This window comes from Mastomys coucha, unplaced genomic scaffold, assembly GCF_008632895.1.
Source record: "Mastomys coucha isolate ucsf_1 unplaced genomic scaffold, UCSF_Mcou_1 pScaffold13, whole genome shotgun sequence".
In the NCBI taxonomy this organism is placed as follows: domain Eukaryota; kingdom Metazoa; phylum Chordata; class Mammalia; order Rodentia; family Muridae; genus Mastomys; species Mastomys coucha.
Genome location: NW_022196895.1, coordinates 80,321,355 through 80,339,911, shown reverse-complemented (window position 1 = coordinate 80,339,911; position 18,557 = coordinate 80,321,355). Strand labels below are relative to the sequence as shown.

General features: G+C 38.2%; 1 protein-coding gene across 2 annotated transcripts in view; it reads left to right on the top strand.

The window, feature by feature from the left end:
- The window catches only part of Znf407 (zinc finger protein 407), a 411,238-nt gene that overhangs the window by 147,161 nt on the left and 245,520 nt on the right, over nucleotides 1–18,557 (top strand). The window lies entirely within an intron of this gene.

The following is an 18,557-nucleotide window of genomic DNA, read 5'->3' as shown; positions in this document are numbered from 1 at the left end:
TTGATCATGGTGGATGATTGTTTTGATGTGTTCTTTGATTCGGTTTGCAAGAATTTTATTGAGTATTCCATTTTTTAATTTTTGATCTTAGAACATAAGCTATTAGTGTTCTGTTCAGGAAAATTTCCCCTATGGCCATGTGCTAGTGGTTCTTCCCCTCTTTCTCTTCTATTAGTTTCAGTGTATCTGGTTTTATGTGGAGGTCCTTGATCCACTTGGATTTGAGCTTTGTACAAGGAGAAAAGAATGGATTGATTTGCATTCTAATACATGCCAACTGCCAGTTGAGCCAGCACCATTTGTTGAAAATGCTGTCTTTTTTCCACTGGATGGTTTTAGCTATTTTGTCAAAGATCAAGTGACCATAAGTTGGTGGATTTATTTCCGGATCTTCAGTTGTATTTCATTGAACTAACTGCCTGTCACTGTACCAATACCATGTAGTTTTTATCACAGTTGCTCAGTAGTACAGCTTGAGGCCAGGGATGGCGATTCCCCCAGAAGTTCTTTTACTGTTGAGAATAATTTTTGCTGTCTTTGGTTTTTTGTTATTCTAAATGAATTTGCAAATTGCTGTTTCTAACTCTGAAGAATTGAGTTGGAATTTTGGTGGGGGATTGCACTGAATCTGTAGATTACTTTCAGCAAGAAAGCCATTTTTACTATGTTAATCCTGCCAATCCATGAGCATGGAGATCTTTCCATCTACTGAGATCCTCGATTTCTTTGTTCAGAGACTTGAAGTTCTTGTCATACAGATCTTTTACTTGCTTGGTTAGAGTTACACAAAGGTATTTTATATTATTTGTGACTATTGTGAAGGGTGTCATTTCCCCAATTTCTTAATCAGCCTGTTTATCCTTTGAGTAGAGGAAGGCCACTGATTTGCTTGAGTTAATTTTATATCCAGCTACTTTGTTGAAGTTGTTTATCAGGTTTTAGGAGCTCTCTGATGGAATTTTTGGGGTCACTTAGGTATACTATCATATCATCTACAAATAGTAGTATTTTGACTTCTTCCTTTCCAATTTGACCTCCTTTTGTTGTCTAATTGCTCTGGCTAGGACTTCAAGTACTATGTTGAATGGGTTGGGAGAGAGTGGGCAACCTTGTCTAGTCCCTGATTTTAGTGGGATTGCTTCAAGTTTCTCTCCATTTTGTTTGATGCTGGCTACTGGTTTGCTATATATTGCCTTTCCTATGTTTAGAAGTGGCCTTTGAATTCCTGATCTTTCCAAGATTTTTAACATGAAGGGATGTTAAATTTTGTCAAATGCATTTTCAGCATCTAATAAAATGATCATGTAGTTTTATATTTATGTAGTGGAGTACATTGATGGATTTCCATATACAGAACCATCCCTGCATCCCTTGGATAAAGCCTACTTGATCATGTGAATGCTGGTTTTGATGTGTTCTTGGATTCTGTTTGCAAGAATTTCATTAAATAATTTTACATCTATTCATAAGTGAAATTGGTCTGAAATTCTCTTCGTGGGGTCTTTGTATGGTTTAGGTATAATCATTATTGTGGCTTCATAGAATGAAGTTTGGGTAGTATTTTTTCTGTTTCTGTTTTGTGGAACAGTTTGAAGAGTATTGGTCTTCTTTGAAGGTCTGATTGAATTCTGCACCAAACCCATCTGGTCCTGGATTTTTTTTGGTTGGGAGACTTTTAATGACTGCTTCTGTTTCTTTAGGGGTTATAGGACTGTTTAGATGTTTTATCTGATCCTGATTTAACTTTGGCACCTGGTATCTGTCTTGAAAATTGTCCATAACATCTGAATATTCCAGTTTTGTTGAGTATAGGCTTTTGTAGTAGGATTTGAAGATTTTTTTTTTTTAATTTCTTCCATATCTGTTTTTATGTCTCCCTTTTCATTTCAGATTTTGTTAATTTGGATACCATCACTGTGCCCTCTGGTTAATCTGGCTAAGGGTTTATCTGTCTTGTTGATTTTCTCAAAGAACCAAATCCTTGTTTTGTTGATTTTTTTTTTTTTATAGTTCTTTTTGTTTCTACTTGGTAGATTTCCACCCTGCATTTGATTATTTCCTGTTGTCTCCTCTTGGGTGTACTTGCTTCTTTTTGTTCTATATGATGTATTGTCAAGGTACTAGTGTATGCTTTTTCCAGCTTGTTTTTGGGAGCACTCAGAGCTTTGAGTTTTCCTCTTCCCACTGTTTTCCTTGTGTCCCATAAGTTTTGATATGTTGTACCTTCATTTTTATTAAATTCTAAAAACTTTAATTTCTTTATTTCTTCCTTGAGCAAGTTATCATTGAGTAAAGTGTTGCTCAGCTTCCATGTGTATGTGGGGTTTCTATTGTTTATGTTGTTATTGCAGACCAGCCTTTGTACATGATGGTCTGGTAGGTGTATGGGATTATTTCAGTCTTGTATTTGTTGAGGCCACTTTTGTGACTGACTATATGGTCAATTTTGGAGAAGGTACCATGAGGAGCTACAAACAAGGTATATTCTTTTGTTTTAGGATGAAATGTTCTATAGATAACTGTTAAATCCTCTTGCTCATAACATCTGTTAATTTCTCTGTGTCTCTGTTTTGTTTCTCTTTCCATGATCTGTCCATTAATGAGAGTGGGGTGTTGAACTCTTTCCCACAATTGTTGTGTGAAGTGCAGTGTGTGCTTTGAGCTTTATTAAAGTTTGTTTTATAAATGTTGGTACCCTTGCATTTGGAGCATAGATGTTCAGGATTGAGAGTTCATCTTGGTAGATCTTTCTTTTGCCAAGTGTGAAGTGTCCTTCCTTATCTTTTTTGATAACTTTGGGTTGAAAGTCAATTTTATTCAATATTAGGGTAGCTACTCCAGTTTGTGTCTTGGGACCATTTGCTTGGAAAATCGTTTTCCAGCCTTTTAATCTGAGGTAATGTCTGTCTTTGTCACTGGTGTGTATTTCCTGTATGCACCAAAATGCCGGGTCCTGTTTAAGAATCCAGTCTGTCATTGTATTCCTTTTTATTGGAGAGTTGAGTCTATTGATATTAAGAGATATTAAGGAAAAGTCATTGTTGTTTCCTGTTATTTTTGTTGTTAGAGGTAGAATTATGTTTGCATGGTTGTCTTCTTTTGGGTTTGTTAAAAGAAGTTTACTTTCTTGCTTTTTCTAGGGTGTAATTTCTCTCCCTGTGTTGGAGTTTTCAGGCATTATCCTTTGTAGTGCTGGATTTGTGGAAGATACTGTGTAAATTTGTTTTTGTCATGTAACATCTTGGTTTTTCCATCTATGGCAATTGAGAGTTTTACTAGGTGTAGTAACCTGGGTTGGCATTTGTGTTCTCTTAGGGTTTGTATGACATCTGCCTAGGAACTTCTGGCTTTCATAGTCTCTGTTGAGAAGTCTGGTGTAATTCTGATAGGTCTGCCTTTGTATGTTACTTGACTTTTTTTCCTTCCTGCATTTAATATTCTTTTGTGCCTTTGGTGCATTTTGTGCATTTGCTGTTTTGATTATGTGATAGGAGGAATTTCTTTTCTGGCCCAGTGTATTTGGAGTTCTATAGGCTTCTTGTATGTTCACGGCATCACTGTCTTTAGGTTAGGGAAGTTTTCTTCTATAATTTTATTGAAGACATTTACTATTAATTTGGGAGTCCTCACTCTCTCCTATACCTATTATCCTTAGGTTTGGTCTTCTCATTGTTTCTTGGATTTCCTGAATATTTTAGGGTAGGAGGTTTTTGCATTTTGCATTTTCTTTGGTTCTATGGTATCTTCTGCACCTGAAATTCTCTCTTCCATCTCTTATATTCTGTTGGTGATGCTTGCATCTGAGACTCCTGATCTCTTTCCTAGGTTTTGTATCTCCAGGGTTGTTTCCCTTTGTGATTTCTTTATTGTTTCTATTTCCATTTTTAGATCTTCTTTATTGTTTCTATTTCCATTTTTAGATCCTGGATGGTGTTGTTTAATTCCTTTACCGGTTCGGTTGTGTTTTCCTGTAATTCTTTAAGGTATTTTTGTGTTTTCTCTTTAAGATCTTCTACCAGTTTACCTGTGTTCTCCTGTATTTCTTTAAGGGACTTATTTATGTCCTTCTTAAAGTCCTCTATCATCGTCATGAGATGTGATTTTTAAATCCGAGTCTTGCTTTTCCAGTGTGATGGGGTATCCAGCACTTGCTGTAGTGGAAGAACTGGGTTCTGCTGAGTCCATGTAGCCTTGGTTTCTGTTGCTCATGTTCTTTGGATTGCCTCTGGCCATCTAGTTATCTCTAGTTCTGCCTGCCCTTGATGTCTCTGACTGGAGCCTGTCCATCCTGTGATCCTGGTTGTGTCCAAACTCCTCAGAGTCCAGCTGTCTCTGGGATCATGTGATTCTGGAATTCTGGGATCCTGAGCTCCTGGATGTTTCAGAGCTCCTGGGAGCCAAGCTGCCTCTGAGATTCTGAAATCTTGGTGTGACCAAGCTCCTGAGATACTGGGTGTGTCAGAGCTCCTGGGAATCAAGCTGCCTCTGGGATCCCGAAATCCTCGTGTGACCAAGCTCCTGATATAGACTGTTGTATCCTGGGAGTCAAGCTGTCTCTGTGTGTTGCTGTTGTAGATAGGGAGCCAGATCCCTAGGTTTGCTCTGGGCACAGGTGCAAGGTAGAAGGAATCCGTGCCACTGGCTGGGTGGGGGTTTGTGTTTCCCTGGTTCCTGTGTTGGGGGGTCTCAATTACTCTGGGTTTTGGGAAAGATGTTGTTGCCTCAATTGTGATCTTGAGTGTGTCAGAGCTCCAGTGCTCCTTCATGTGTCTGGTCTCCTGGGAATCTGACTCCGTCTCTGTTTTGTAAGAGCGGGTGTCGAGTCAGCACCCCAGGTCTCCTGTGGGCACAGGTTCAGACCAGAAGGAGTGCATGCCACTGGCTGGGTGGAGGTTTCTATGTCCCTGGATCCTGGGGGACCCAGTTACACAGGGTGTTGGGGTGGATGCTGTTGCCTCTCCAGTGATCCTGGGCATTTCAGAGCACCCAGGAGTCGGGCTCCCTCTGGGTGTTGTAGGAGTAGGTGCTGAGCCAGTGCCCTAGGTCTGCTCTTCATGCAGGTTCAAAGTGGATGGAACCCTTGCCACTGATTGGGTTGGAGTTTCTGGGTCTCTGGATCCCAGGGATCCCAGGGGTCCTAGTTACTCTGGGTGTTGGGGCTGATGTTGTGGCCTCCTCACCTGTGATTCTTGGTGTGTTAGAGCACCTGGGAGTTGAGCTTCCTCTGGGTGTTGGTGGGACTGGACATGGAGCTAGCCCCAAGGTTTGCTCAGGGCACAAGGTCAGACTGAAGGTCAGTGCTAGGTTCTTCTAATAGAGTAAGACTAGTATAAAATTTTCCCTTCGTGTGGGTTGAGTCCACAACCAGAGCGTCTCCTTTCAGTGAATTCTACTCTTCTTACATCTGTTTACCAGCACATGTTCTGTTCTGTTTCCCTGCAAGGAAAATTCAGATCTTACTCAAAATGTTATCATTGTCTTCTATGTCTGTCACAATTGTAACAGCCTTCAACTATATTCTCTGTCCTGTGAGTTCTTACTCTTTGTATGCATGAAATGTTCCTTGACTGAATACCTTTTTTCACATTGACCTTATGCTGTGCATCTTTTCTTGGTGAATCCTAGTTATCATTGAATTTCACCTTTTCTCCAAGAGTAGGCTAAATTCTTGTCTTACCTGCTGTAGAACTGTTGGTTTTTAAAAATACTTTTGTTGTGATATACAGTCTGCAGAATTTGAAATGAGCTTTTAACTGAGTGATGGGAATGGCTCTTTCTCAGTTGAGCATGGATGAAATGTTCTGTGAGTATTTGAGAGTAATCTGGTCTCCTTCTTATATATTCCTTGTAGACCTTTAGTACCAGGAAGATAATATCGTATTTCATATGTTGTTTCCTATTTAATTTCACTCAGTTTGCACGATCTTTTCACAGTTCATATATATTATACATGGCACATATGGCTACTTATGACTGGCTAAAGCCACAGTATAGGGATGTAGAAATTTATCCATTCAGCAATTTGCAGAGGTCTGGAGTCTTACTGATTTTATCATGTCATGGTTTATAGTTCTGTGAATTATACCAGTTTGTGTGGATACAAGGTCTTCAAAGCCTGTGGGTCTGGAAATGAGATTGCGGGTTTGTGTGGTAACAGTGTTGAAGTTTGTAGCCACTAATGGCTTTCCATTATGGCTGTGCCATGTGTTTATCCCCTCTAGTGCTATCCCCACTTGACATTGTCTTTTTAAGTTATAGCCAATCTAGTGGGTTTAAGTGATGTGTCCCTCATTCAAGTTTGGATTAGACTTCCCTGAATATTATTGCATTTAATTTTCTCATTGTCTGTTTTTATATTTTTAGCAGAAAATTATTGTTCAGACCCTTTGCCAACTTTTAAGTTGAGCTGTATTTTTATTTAAAAAAATTTTGAGTTTCTATATAAACTCATATGATAGATATTTATAATATATTTATTGTATATATATACATATATATGTTTCTAAGTGCTTAAATATTCATGTCTTTATGTTGTGTAATTATTTTGTCTCCTTTCAGTTAACCATTTGTCCTATGCTCTATCCAGCTTGTCGAGTGCCCGTGTTCACAGTACTTTTCAGAGGCTTTATCTTGGTTAATTTAGTATTAGTGCTCCTCTTTCAATCACAACTGTCAGCCCCCTTGTTCTTCCTTGGCCCCTCCCCTAATGACACTAAGCTTGAATTTGTATTCTTTCTTTTCTCATAACCAACTTAGGAGATGACTTTTCTCCCTTATCTCTGTAACATTTTATTTAAGTGTTCTGGTTTTTACTTTTTTCTTCCTGATATTTTGTGCTTTATTTCTTTTGGTAATATTATGTTTTTCTTTTCAAATATAGATGCTTACAAATAAGAATTTTTCTCCAACTCTCAGTTCCTTTGTGGTGATGATCTTAGTGGGGTGTGCCCTCTTTTGCAAGGCTTGTAGTGTCTTCCTTACCATAGCTTTCTGTACTTCTTCATGTCACTTTTGATGTCTTCTTTCTTATGTTTCATTATCTCAGTGTATTCTAAACTTGCTCTTATTTTCTTCTTTGATCCACTGCTTATTTATGAGAATCTTCTTTAATTGATACATATTAATTAATTTCAGTTTAAAGATTTATGTGTGTGTGTACATGCGCTTAGTTTATGTAGTGTTGTTCACATGGATGTTCAGGGCTGGTTACTCAAGGATTAGAAGAGTGCACTGAAGGCCCTGGACTGGGAGTTGCAGGCCATTGATGTTAGCGTCCTGCCTTGGGTGCTGGAAGCCAAGTCCTAGACCTATGTTGTCAAAAGAGAGTCAAGCATCGTCCACTGCTCAGCCATCTCTCCAGATCCTAATTTCAAAGATTTATGAATTTATTATATAGGCTTCTGTGATGGCACTCTGTGGCTTGTTCCTTCACTGACCAACTTGTGGAGAGTCTTGGAGTCTATGCTGTGCATTGGACATGGTTTTGACTGTGGGACATATTTTTGAAGTAGCAATTTTTAAGCTACTTACAGTTTATTGTTTGAATTTCTACATCTTCGTCCAGTTCTGTCAGCTTTGCTTTTCTGTGTAGGTGTACAAATAGGTTTTGTTGTTGTTCTTTCCGGTGCTAGATCTACTTGTTCAGAATTGAGAAATTGCCCATTACTTGCGTCAGTATGGCTTTTTGTCTTAGTAAGCTGTTTTGTTTTGTATTCATATATGTACATTATCTTTCTTTTGGTTACTGATTGCACCATACTTCCCACCATTATTTGAGTCATTGGAAAGTTGTGTTTAATACCTCTTACTAGCATATGGCTATTAAGGGGTGTTTGTACCTTAGGGGTTTTGTTGCTGTGATAAATACTGTAACCAAAATGCGACTTCTGGAGCAAGGGGGCTATTTCAACTTAAGGTTCCAAATCCTGGTTCTTCACTGAAGAAGGTCATGATAGGAACTCAGAGGCAAGAGCTGGTCTAGAGGCTGTGGTGCAGTAATGGTTACTGGCTTGCTCCTCATGCCTCGTTCAGCCTACTTTCTTACAGCAGCCAGGTCCACCACCCCAGAAGTGGCACTTCCCATAGTGAACATTGATCATCAATCAAAGCAGCGTACCATAGGCTTGCCCACCAGACATATGTAATGAGGGCATTTTGTCAACTGAAACTCAAGTCCTCATGTGTATAAGGTAAATACTTTCCCAGCCCCTGGAATCTTTTCACTTTAAAATACATTCTCTCTGCATTTTGATTGGAGTGTTTAAGGCCATTTCCTTACTCTTGCCTATGGACATGCATTTGCTGGTTGGGAGGTTGTCTTTCTTTCCATCCCAATGCCTCCTTTGTTCCTCTGTTTTACCATATTCTATTTTATTTTGTATGTTATGTTGGCATTTTCTTATTTATCTTTTTAATTCGATTTGTACTTTCATATATATAAATGTATGAGTATATAATATATATACATATATATAATTTATATATGCATGTAAATTTTATGTATTTAAATTTTCTTAATTTTTACCCTGGGGATGACAGTAAACATTGTAAGTTATATTATTATAGTTTGTTGAATACCAAATTAATTTCAACTCTGCAAAGCTTTGCTTCTGTGTAGCTTCATTTTCCCTTCCTCTGTTTTATTACTATGATTCAGGTTTTTTTTAATACATTTTATGTCCTGTTGTAATTGTTACTCTAAGTCGGTATCTTTCAACCTAGCAAGAAATTAAAGGTAGAAATAAAAGATAGTTTTGTGTTTTCTTGTCATTTATCCAGGTAGTCACTATTAGTTCTGGCTTCTATTTCTTCATGTGGAAGTCAGTCCCTGCCCTTCAGTCTCAGCCTAAGGTTATCTTTACTGTTTCTTCTTGGGCTCATTTGCTGACTATGAATTTGTTGGGTTTTATTGATCTGACTATCTTCTTATCTCCTTGTGTTTGTATTTATACTCTTTAGTTTTTATTTATTCATCTAATTCCTGTATGTGTGTGTGTGCATGTACGTGTGTATGTGCCTGTGTGTGTGTGTTATTTTGAATATCTTGTCTTTCTGTCTTGAATAGTTTTGAGTCTTAAGTCACCTACTAATCCTAACGAGCAGCACACCTACTAATCTAATGCAGGGTAGGCTTTCTGTTGCTCTCTTGAGGCTCCCTTCGGTGTTTGGCATTGTAGGAAGGGTGGTTATGTTGTCTGTCTTTGTAGATGTTTTCCATGTTTGCTTGTTTCATGGATGTTGCAAATGTTTTTTACATGATGTTATATTTTTCCATTAGCCTTCCTTATTTTTTTCATCCTACTCATTAGGACTCTCATTTGATGCTTATTAATGCTCGTTTTTTCCCATGGCTTATATCCAGTCCCTCTTCTTCTTTTGAACTTTTTTTTTTAAATTCTGTTTTTTAAGCTAGAGCAAAAACTTTATGTTTACTGATTTCTCATTCCTTTTTTTGTTTTGTTTTGTTTTTTGTTTTGGTGTGGTTGTTAATTTTTATTTATTTATTTACTTATTTATTTATTTATTTGTTTGTTTGTTTTTCGAGATAGGGTTTCTCTGTGTAGCTCTGGTTGTCCCCGAACTCAGAAATCTGCCTGCCTCTGCCTCCCAAGTGCTGGGATTAAAGGCGTGTGCCACCATTGCCTGGCTGATAGATTTTTTTTTTGAAAGATATATTTATTGTATGTATATAAGTACACTGTCACTGTCTTCAGACACACCAGAAGAGGGCATCAGATTCCATTACAGATGGTTGTGAGCCACCATGTTGTTGCTGGGGATTGAACTCAGCACCTCTGGGAGAGCAGTCCATGCTCTTAACTGCTGAGCCATCTCTCCAGCCCCTCATTTCTTCTTTTGATGTTGTTCCACTTCACATTTTGTTACTGTGATGTCATATTTGGGTCCTTGACATAGTTAAAGCCCTTTGTTAATAGTCTCAACCTGCTGGCTCAATAGTCTCCTCTGTTGTTCTTTTGTTAATAGTCTCAACCTGCTGGCTCAATAGTCTCCTCTGTTCTTCTGAGCATCCATGCTGTATCATGTCGAGGTGCTTGTCGTAGCTTTAGGTCTCTACAGGGGTTGCTCGCACATGAATATTTTTAATAGTTCTGGTTTCTCTCGATTTCCCTGGTTATATTCTAACTAGAAGTGTTTGATTGCTCCTATTCTGTGAACTTGACAGGACACTCAGGTGTTTTCTGTCTTTTTTCTCCTATTATTGGATGCTCCAGAACCCCATTCTACATTGCCTTTGAATTTTTTTGCTGGGCTGTTCACTATTTTCTGTGACTCTGTGTGTCTTAAGGTTCCTGGTGAAGGTTCCTGGACATCTTCTGGTCAGTTAGAATAACTCCGTGTGTCTTAACTTTCCTCAGTGGTGAAGGTTCCTGGACGTCTTCTGGTCATGTTAGAATATATAGCTTCCTGTTTCTTATTGAACCTAAGGTTTCTGTATATATTTTAGAAATATCTTACCACATACAAGATTTCCAAGGTTTTCTTTCAGTTTTTGATTTTGTCTCCAAAAGAGGAGAATGTTGATGTTTTGGTATAATAAGATATATAAATTTAATTTTTAATAAAACTTTGCTTTTTATATGATGTCTAGTGTTAGGCCTGTCATACATTTTGTGTTTTATCTGTTTTCTGTCTCTCTACCACCTTTCCTCTCTCCCTTTATCTTGTTCTTTCTGTCTTTCTACATGGACTTTAATGAGAACATGTGAGTGGATCTTCTGTGTGTGATGCATATGTAGGAGTGGGTGCTTGTCCATGTGTGCGTTTGCAGACATCAGAGGAGGATGTCAGGTCTGCTCCTTGAAACACACTTTTCACTGTGTCTGTCAACTAGCCCACCCCAGCCATCCTCTGCTCTGTCCCTGACGGCACACTTGATCACTATGCACATATCACAAGTCTTGGCTTATGTAAATCTGGGCTTGGGGATCTGAACTCAGAGCTTCATGTTGACTTGCCAAGTTTGCTTCTGTAGAGCTGTGTCTGCTGCCATTTGTGGCTGCGGTCCGTACTCGCCAGGTACAAGATGGCAGCTGCTGTTTCTTAAGGTCTTTTCTTTGCTTCTGTAAATCTTTTGTCATTCTTATCTTAGGTTTGCTATAACTATTTTTGTTTACTTTTTAAAGATTTATTTATTTATTTTATTTATGTGAGTACACTGTCACTGTCTTCAGACACTCCAGAAGAGGCCATCAGATCCCATTACAGATGGCTGTGAGCAACTCTGTCGTTTCTAGGAATTGAACTCAGGACCTTTGGAAGAGCAGTCAGTGCTCCTAACTGCGGGGTCATCTCTCCAGCCCTGTGTTGTTTACTTTTTGGACTTTTTTGTGTATTATATCTGTGCTTACACTCGTTGCAATGTGTTGAGTTTTTGAGCTCTTGGAATTTACTGTTAAATTTTGCAACGTTATTTTTGCTCTTCATTTCTGCAAAATACTCACATTTCAGTTCCTTTCTTTGGATCTTCTAATTCAACTACATGGAGTTGAGACAGCTTACTATATTTGTGAGCAAACTTTTTAGAAGAAATTCTCTTTGAATGCTTTATGGTGGTGCCAGTTCCTGAGTGGAACCTTTTGTCCTGCTGGTCTGAGCCATTAGGCTGAGCATCTCACAGATCCTTAGAATACTGCACAGGGCTTAGGGTACTCACTGCTCCATGTGCCTTCTCCTACATCATATGCTGTTTCACCCCGATGTACACAAAATGTTAGCCATGAAATATGAAAACAAATTGCATACAAAGCTGGAAATCTGTTTTTCTGTTGTTGTTGGATTTATTGATTAGTGCTTTATTCCTCAACATAAACACCCTTGTATGTATTAGCACCTGCAGATTTAATCAATAAAGGCGATACCAGAATTACATGCTTCAGTGGGAAGAGAGCCTTAATTTATTAATAGCAATCATTTATTGAGAGTTACGTCATTTCTTGAAATACTTCACACTTAAGCATTTTTCTTAGGTTGTTAACTGTTTTAGATATTTTCTTCTTACCATTTCTCTATTTAATTCAAGGTGCTTCATTTTTCTTTTCCATTTTTTTGAGTAATTCTTTATGTAAACCAAGCTCCTTTGAAACTTCTCATTTTTCTATCCTAGCCTCCATCATAGATAGCATTACAGAATATGCCACCAGACCCAGCTCAGCACCTTAAAATTAAGGTTACAGAGGTATTTGTTAGAATTGTTCTTTTATAATCCTTCTTAAATACTTAATATGTACATGACACAGATTTTTCTCATGAATAAAATATTGGCAGATTTAAGTTAATTGGTATACATAAAATACCCAATACATTTAATTCCTTCTCCCTCTCTTTAACTATAAATACAAACAAAACCAGTAACAACCATAATATGGATTGCTTTCAGTATAATTTAGGATGTAGTTAGGTATTTGAAAGTCTATAGTGCTTTGCTACGAGTGAGATACAATAAATGGTATTTACAGTCTTGAGAATGGTAATAATTACATTTTTGTTTTTTTACTTCATGAGATTTTCAGTAAATAAAATAAGGTTTATATTCATGGACTAGTACAGTTATCCAGAAAAAATAATTAAAATTTTAATATATAAAAATAATTTTCTACTAAATAAAACTGTGTGCTGTTGATAGTTTTCCTGAGCCATAGTCTCATATATCTCAAGGCAGCCCCGACCTCACGTGAAGCTGAGGTATGCTTGAATGGCTGGTCCTCACTCCACCCAGGTGCTCCATGGCTGCATATGCCCCTGTACCTGGCTTGCAAGTGTCCAAAGCTTGATACATGCTAAACAAGTGTTCGTCTAAATGAGCTATATCCCCAGCTTCTGGAACACTGTAGGATCTATTCCAGATGTGGTGGTCAGGGCCAGTCGGTGTGATAATTATAACCAAAGGTTGATAGAACCCTATGGATATGCTAGGAGATAGAAAGAAACAATGACAGACATAGTTGTTCTAACCCACAAGTTATTTTAGAAAAGAGTTTGAGAAATAGATTTTGTTCCTTCTTTAACATTCCTTTTAACTTCAGAATGTGAATTCAACAAACCTCATGTGGTTGTGTATTTTTTTGTCCTTTATTTGCAAGATAAAATATTGATAGGTAAAAACACTGGTTTTATCTATCAGTGAAAAATTCCAATTTTGTTCATTTAACCTGCATGTCAGCAAATCAAAATATTTTTTCAGGAGGCTTAAAGAACTTTGTGGAGACTGTGTGCTTTCATACATACTCAGATGATGCAGCTTGTCTCTGCTTTTTACTGCTGTGCTAAACACCGTGACCAGTAGCAACATGGGACTGGAAGGGCTGATTTCTACTGAGCCCTTTCCATTAGTCAGCAATAGAAGTCAGCACAGGACCTCATGGCCAGAGTCTGGAGGCAGGAACTGAGACAGGCCGTGAAGGCTGCTGCTTTCTGGCGTACTGTGCACAGCGCTCTGCCCAGGACCACCTACTTGAAGTGGCATCAGTCATGGTGAGCTGGGCCCTTATATATCAATTATTAATCAAGGAAATGTCCCATAGACTTGCCTACTAGCCAATTTGGAGGGGAAATTTTATAAGTTATGGTTCCCTCTTCCCAGATGACTCTAGCTAATGTGTCAAGTTGACTAGAAATACCAGCACAGAGAATATATGGCCATGAGTATGTGTATGTCTCTGTGTGTTCTCTTTTTAATATCGCATACTTTGTCAATCCTTTTTTTATATCAGTTGCTGGATTTTTCCTTCTTAGTTTATTCTTTTTGAGAAGGCGCTGCTGTGCTGAGTGACTGTGTGCTTGAACTCGTCACTCCTCGCGTGTCTTACTTTGCAGTGGGTTGTCCTTCCTCATTGTTAGGGTTGCAGAGCTCTGTAGAAAGGCCACTGGGCACTAACCCTACTTTTGCATTTTCAGCTTCTTTGCTACATTTTCTCCAAAATGCCACAATGACTTACCTTTCTCCAGCTTCGATTCTCCCTCATCTCAGGATGAGTGGGTAATGCTTACATTGCATTATGATGGAGTTTCAAAATTCAGTTGAGGAAAGAAAATGAACTGGAAACTACAAACATATTATGTTTGCTTTTATTAAACAATTTCTCTACCATGGCAACTCTTACAAAGGGAAACCTTTAATTGAGTCTGCCTTTCAGTTCAGAGGTTTAGCCCGTTATTGTCATGGTGGGAAGCATGGCCGTGCTCTGGTAAAAGTGGTTCTGAGGTACTGATAAGAAGCTGGGAGTTCTACATCGGGATCTACAAGTGGTTCGGAGGTACTGATAAGAAGCTGAGAGTTCTACATCGGGATCTACAAGCATCAGGAAATAAACTGGTTCAAGTTTCTGAGACCTGTCCCCACACTGACACACTTCCTTCAGTAAGGCCACACTTATCTAACAAGGCCACACCTCCTAATAGTACCACTTATTATGAGCCATTCACACAGGAGTCTATGGGGACCATTCCTTTGAGAAAAGTTGGGTATGTGAATTGATTTTTGAGGGGAGTGATTTTAACATGGAATGTTGTTTGAGGTAGCTTATTGGTGACATTTCTAAGCCCTGTCATGTATAAGCTAAACTTTATTTCAGAATTTTTTCACTGTACTATTACCAAGATGAATGTAGGTATTTTGGAGTTAGAGTTCTTTATCTAACCACATGTCTTTTTAGGTGAATCCAAATCATTGACTAGATGGTGCCAAGGACCATGCTACTGCCAGGGTTCAGATCTCGCACTGCCATCCTGACTGTCAGGAGCCAGGACTCTCAGGACTTTTTCTTTATTACAGCCCTCCTGTAGAAGACTTCATTTGCTTTGGGTCATTAGAATGGGTGAAGGTACACAACGTCATCACCTTCACCCTGTACTAAATGAAGAGCCAGAATTGGCCTTCCTCAGGCTTCCTTGTGTCCCTTAAAGAACCAACATTACTCTGGCTAGTACAATAGAAGGTGTTCACATTGACTGAAGTAGTCCCACACATTTTTATGGTTGTAGGCACTTTCTTGTATTAAGTCATTAGCCTTTGTCAGCTAGTCTCATGGCCTGTTGGTTTTTTTGTTTGGTTGGTTGGTTTTTTTTTTTTTTTTTTTTTTTTTTTTGGTGACCTTTTACTTTAGTAGATTATTAAAATGTTAATAATTTGATTTTTGGATCACTCATGTGATTACTGAGTGTGATTTGTCCTCTGTGCAACTGCGTGGGAACTGTAGGGTCCCTGGATAGGCGAGTGCTGGTGTCTCAGCAGGATGTCAGTGTGTTCCCTGGTTGGGTGATGTGAGTGAGCAGCAGGATGCTGTGTTTCAGTGTTTGCTTCATGCTGTCTTTGAACAAGATCAGATGCTTCATAACTTGTCTTTTTTTCAAAGTGTTGTGTACCCTTCAGATGGCTGTGCTCAAGTTTGAACTTGGGATTTAGGCAATGCTCAGCCCAATTAATACTTATGTAGGAGAAATTGTAAGAATTTTGTAAGTGGGAGAGTTGAAAGTGATAATGCCACAGAGAAAGGAGAGTAGACGTGAAGGCAGCCAGCTCTCAGGAGAGCATGCGTTTGTGGTGCAGCCTGTGCAGCAGGGTGTGCGTGGCCCAGGTTAGGTCTGGCTCCTGGCACCAGCATGTCAGCGCCCTGCCTTATGCACAGGTGTGAGTTAGAGAGGCAAGCAGGGCAGCACTGAAGTTTTGTTGCTTCTCATCTCTCTCTGTGCTTATGATGCTGAATTACTCTGATAAGGCAGATTACCATCCATGACAGTGAAATAGAGAGAATGGTATATCATTAAAACACATTAAAAAGACTGAAAGAGATGCTTTCATAATCTATAGTGTAGAAAAGCTATTTTGAACTGTGAGTATAAAAAGAAATCATATTTTTGAAAACTAGAATGTAAATGTTAGCACTGTCATGTGCTTTTCACAGCCGAACCCGTTTTAAGTGACACAGTTTCAGGCACTCGAGTTAGCCCCAAAGACGCCAGGAAAAATGACCACTGATCCAAACCATCAGGCACTCGAGTTAGCCCCAAAGACACCAGGAAAAAAGACCACTGATCCAAACCATCATGGCCTGCCAGCTCCCAAGAGCTGGGGTTCAAGAGCTTAGCACTGGATGTGAGGCAGAGGTTTTTGTAGCTCAGGGGTAAGGAGTTTCCAAATAGGAGATTTGGTGGGCAAGATAGGCACTGTTCTAGAAGCAGAACGTAAGCTTCCTAAGTTAGTTATACTGACCTTCTGAAACAAAGAGGTGATTGTAAGGTGGTAGCCATACAACTTTTTGAAACAAAGACATTAGTGCAGTTTCTTGGGACAGACAGTACAGAACCATTTGTAGTCCAGTGGGGCATAACCCCATCCTTGAGAAACATAGATTGAGTCATAGGTAGGATTGAACCTAGTTTGTCTTTACTATAAGATGACTATTAAACCCAAAATGGAAGTAGGCTGATTTGCTTATGTGCAAATCAGTTAAAATTAGGTAATCAAAGTTTTAAAATAATTAGTTTTGTTTATTTAGTCTGTCAAGCATGTGTCAACACACAGATTATGTTAAAGTAGTATGTCTGTTAGTCAGTGGAGCATATCTCTTTCAGTTGTTTTCTCTTTGGTCAGCTGGGTATTTTTATATACTCACAGTTATATCAAAAGTATCACACTGGTCATATTTTAAAGAGCCAAATATAAAGAATTGCCATTTAGGTTAAACTGGATGAAATATTTTGCAGTTGAACATAAACTCATGTTCTAGACTGCATAAATTTTCCATTTTCTCCAATATTCCTCAAGAGTAAAAACCTGCCTCTTGAGTTTTTAACAATAGAATCCCCTTACAGACTTAGAATGTGTGGGCTAGACTTTCGTCTCCTGTGTGTTGGAACATTTTTGCTTGATTTTTATTTTAAACTTAGCATTCTAATTAATAAATGGTCTCTATTAAAAAACTGCACTCTGGTTTCTGAGTTCAAAACTCTTAAATTGTACTTGGTCACATGAGTAAGCTGTGCTCTGCAGCTTTGGGTTTTTAACCTTTGCTCTTTGCTATTAGCTTTATGTTTTTTTAATTATTGGAAAATGGAGGACAGTAGGAAAGTTATGACTTAAATGGACTGTTGTTATTGCTGTATTCTTTTTTCAGGAAATGAAAAATGTTATTTATTCTTTCCAAATCAAGCAGAAACAAATATAGAACATCTTATGCTGTTGTTTTTTCGCTCACCACTTAATATTATCACAGTTTGATTCTTTAAATGTGATTATTATCTTTCCATTATAATGATTGATGATGCGACCAGCTATTCTTGGTTGTAAAGCATCTATTGTCATAGTTGTTACTGCCTACTATGTAAAACAGAATGAATGGTGTTCTCAGTATATGCAAGTTTATTTGAATAATGAAGTAAAAATTATTTAAAAATGCAAATATATTTTTCTCTACACACTTTCCCAGTATTATATGAAAGTAAATAAGTAAGTGATATTTTCAAAATGAAGATTGTGTGATTGTAGAGATTCTTTGGCTTTGGCTTTTAGTTGCAAATCTTACTGAAAGGCTGCATTACTCAACATTCTTCACATTGCCCATTTGTGCAAACATGTCCAGATGAATTCAGTGTTTAATGTTAAGAGTCTTATAACATGCCAATTTGATTTGTAGCCTTTCATATCATAGAATGCTAATTAAAATCATATTTTTGCATGTGTCATGCCTTTCATGTACATATGCAAATAGATTCTGTTGCCTTTCAGCTATTAGTAATTAACTTTATGAAGGACAGCTGTAATACATAATTAACAACAATGTTTGCAAGCCCTTTACACTCTTGAGTTACAACAGTAAATTTTTTTTATCCACTTTTCAAATTAGCCATTTTGTCTAATGTTTCAGAATGAAATCTTGTGCCTTTGAGAGTCACATAATTGATGTGGTGCTGTGTGGAAGGATGGTAATGTGTATGCTGACATGGAGTCTCCATTCCATACATGTACTTATACCTGATGTGTGTGAGATGGTGGGTCAGGTGATAGTCTTTGGTTCACATATATTGACATCTCTGCACAAAACCACCTGCACATATGGGTGTGCACATGCTGTCGATACAGGAAGCCTCATGTCATTCCAAGACCATCTCTTTTCTAGTCACTACCGTGTTTTTAAGGAAGCTCCATCCAGCTATTCATTTTCGTTCTTATAATCCTTTAAATATGTAGTGATATTTTCTTGAGCACCTTTCATTATTGAAGTCTGAGGTTGGCTATGGGGCCGTGTATATTGTGTTGTAGTCCTTTTTTCTTCCTTGCCAACTGACAGTGACACAGTGACTCAGGAACCACAGTCCTTACTTTGCTCTCTTGGACACTTTAGTATTCCCAGGAAAGAAACCCATAAAATTAGATGCAATTGTATCGTTTGTTTCCAAGTAGGATAATGCCTTTAACAACTGTTCTAATGAGTGTGTCCACATTGTACTAGTGTGTGCCTACACCATAGACAATCTGTTCTAATGAGTGTGTCCACACTGTACTAGTGTGTGCCTAGAACAGAGACAGTCTGCTCTAATGA